We start from the raw sequence: 3628 nt of genomic DNA, 5'->3' as shown, positions 1-3628 counted from the left end.
TTTGCTCTTACATTGGTCTGTTTTTTATAAAATGGATGTACAGAAGATGCAGATTAACCAATAAATAGAAAGCGGAATGTTTTTCTCTCTCCATGATTGCTCATTGGTCTACTGCTTATTTCCAACATTTTCTAATTAGATTTTCAGTATATTTGATGCACAGGATTATTTATCATTAACAACAGGACATCCTCCCTGCCTCCATGTTCCCTTCAAGCAACACACCATCCTGACATGGGGAAAAGTAATTGTTTCTTCATTGATGCCGAGGAGCCTTTGAAGTTGTTGGGCTGGAGTTTATTCATTTTTTAGATTTGTGCTCTTTTTGAAATGTATTTGCAAACATTCCCATCTAAAATGAAATGTATAGTAGTGAACACTAGATGGCAGTATTAGCTGGTAATTGAGTTATCCACGGCCCACGTATGGAGAACCATTGCAGTGCAGGGCAAAGATCTTAGATGCAGGGAGCAATTCTGATGCATCAACAATGTTCAAGGTATGTTGGTAATTCACATGCCTTTTGCACATATACCCGGGCATAATTGCAGGATTTGAGCCATACCACATGCTAAGATGATGATGTATTACAGTAAAAATCAACAAAAAAAAGCAGATACTGGAAATCTGAATTAAAAACAGAAAATTCTAGAAATACCCAAACTTCAAAGAAAATGAAACACTTAGGTCAATAATTGATGGGTTTAGAACCTGACTACCAAGTTATACACAGCAAGCTTCCCACAAATAGCAGTTTAAAAATGCCCAGAAAGCTGGCATAATTTTGGCCAGTGCCCAATATCTATCTCTGTGGTTAAGGGATAAATATTATCCAGGGCACTGGCCATATATTATTGTCCAGGAGAGAACCAATGGTCCTTCAAGTTGTGATATGGCATATTTTGTGTCCATATGGGGGAGCAGACAAACTATAATTTGACGTCTCATTCAAAAATATCGTTGAATGTTAATAGCATCACAGTAACTAATAATGGGCAAGAAAAGCAGCTACACTAATAATACAATTTCCCATTAACAAATGCAAAATAATTAATGAAACTGAACTTCTGGGGAAGGGAATATCTGAAAGTCACAGCTTTTCAATATTGTGTTAATTTTTTATAATATGCCCTCCCTGTCAAAGGTCAGTGCAGAAAGCATTAGCCTTAAAGCGCAATGCTTTCAATTTAAATGCTGGCTCAGTTCTTTGTGCAAATCAATGGTTCAAACTGTTTTCCTCACTGATTTAATGAGACTTCGATCGGGGCAGAATGTTGGTCATCCATAAATCAGTGCTGCAGCTGCCAATTTCTGACGAGTTGTACATCAACCTTGTAACTTCCCCAGTGAATTCTAATCTCGGCAGGAGTTGAAAGCTGCTCGTTTTATGAGTGAAATTCAAAGATGATCTTTTATAAAACTTGCTTTTTACAAATCACTAATTAGGCCAGTTCAGTGAGAAACCTTGCAAAATAAATTCTGCACTTTCCAATTAAATCTCCTATATCTAAGTGAACTTGACAATGTTATTGCCCAGAAATTTACTCATCAGCAAATCAATGGCAAGATAACTCATTGAGCTACTGCCTCCCTTTCATAAAATAATTGCTGATTAGATTGTAATCAGCACTTGAAATTCCCATCAACTCTCTGTAACATTTCACCACATTGATATCAATGAACTATCTAACTCTGCCTTAAAAATATTGAAAGGTTCTGTCTTCACTGACTGAGGGGTTACTAAGAGGCTCGGCCACCTGCCAGAAAATATTTTGCCTCATCAATCTTAAGTGTAAGAAAGAACTGCAGATGCTGGTTTAAATCAAAGGTAGACACAAAATGCTGGAGTAACTCAGCGGGACAGGCAGCATCTGAATAAATTGATGCTACTGTCTTTAAACTGCAGCAAAGGCAGGAATGGCTATGTGTGCCTAGTATATGTAGGGCATCTATTGTTATTATCTATTAAACACTTCACTATAGCACACCTTCATGTGCTGCATTCCAGAATGTTTTATAAACTGTTCAGTGCCAGGCATCTGTTGGGCGATTTATGTATGGCTCAAGTGTTCTCATTGGGATAAATATCATGAACGTCAGCTGCAATGCACTACCCTTCCCGATTTATTTTATAAGGATGCAACAATCTCCCATGATATGTGGTTGATTAATTAAGGTTCAGGGATTCAGTTAAATGTGCATGTTGAAGGCATTTGAAGCAGATAAACTAATATGAATGCTTCCTAATGCAATTTGGATATGTCTGGTGTGGAATAAATTGTCCTCTATCTTTCCTGTTATTAGTTTCATTATCTGACTGTGTGGAAGTGAGCCAGTCAGCCCTATGACAGAGCTATCCAATAATTCTCATTCACATGTTTTTCCCCTATAACCCTGGAGTTTTCGTTCCTTGTCAGATGAAGGTAGTTCTGCTGTATAACTCGATAGTTGCATTCCTAAGAAACCTCACGTTATGCAAAATCGCATTATAAAAACAATTGTCAATAGGGATAAATGGGTTAGGGGGTAGAGAGTTGCAGACTCACAATAACAGTTCTTTTCCTATTGAATTTTAGAAATTAAAGGTCTTTTTCATAACCTTAAATTTATTTTTGTTTTGCAAACTAAAAATATGAAAGGTCGTATGTTACATTGTTTTACAAAGTATCACTGTACAAGTGTCAATAGAAGTGATTGTTTGTTAATCTCTTTTGCCGATGATGGTGAAATGACAAACTGTATTCTTAAGAGACAACGAGGTGTCTGTTTACTGCAGGGAAGATACAAGGAAACCATTTTTTCCTAGATTTTCTTTTCCAAGACAACTCTTTTTCCTCTTGTTAATTTCCAAAGTAGCTTTGAACTGGTTCTCTAGCTCCCAATCGAGATCACATTGTAACCTGTTTAGTCCATGTAAGGTAAATTCTGTTCCCTAATTTGTCAAACGCATTTGTGTTATGGAAACTCATTACTTACCTGTATTTATCCAAATCCCAAATTTAAATGTATTATTGGGAATTGATCACAGCTTGCCATGTGGAAATATTCCTCATTTTCCCCAAGTACTTTTGTAAGTCATTTTAAACCCATGTCCTCTGCTGGCTCTTCCACTAAGGGCACTCGTATGTATTGAAAATAAATTTGGGCATCTCTATCAAATTTTCACTGAACCTTCTCTGCTCTTTGGGAATCAACGCCATCTTGTCCAGTCTGTCACATAGCTGAAGTTATTCCTCCCCGCTGACAGTGTGAGGGTCTGTATGAAACCCAGTCAGTGAGAGATTACTACAATGCCGGGGGCTGCTCTTCGCGACACGATTCAGACACGCCTGCTGTGGATCAGTATGGTCACAGATACTGCACCGACAATGAAAATTCGATTTGCGGAGGGGGGCGCCGTCCCATAGACTGAAGGGATGTTCCAATGCGGCATGTCTGGAAATCACCTGCAACCCCTGGTGTCGTTGCAAGGATCAGCCAGATGCTGCAATGCGAATGGTATTGCAAATGAACAGCCCTTCTGACCCCCAACTCTGCCATTTTGATTTTATCGCCTCTGTGAGAGGAGGGGGTTAATGCAGAATCTCAAATACAATTAGCATTCAGTTTTAGACTTAAAACAATGGAA

Source organism: Amblyraja radiata, chromosome 39 (genome assembly GCF_010909765.2).
Source record: "Amblyraja radiata isolate CabotCenter1 chromosome 39, sAmbRad1.1.pri, whole genome shotgun sequence".
NCBI lineage: Eukaryota > Metazoa > Chordata > Chondrichthyes > Rajiformes > Rajidae > Amblyraja > Amblyraja radiata.
This window is presented reverse-complemented; position numbering follows the sequence as displayed.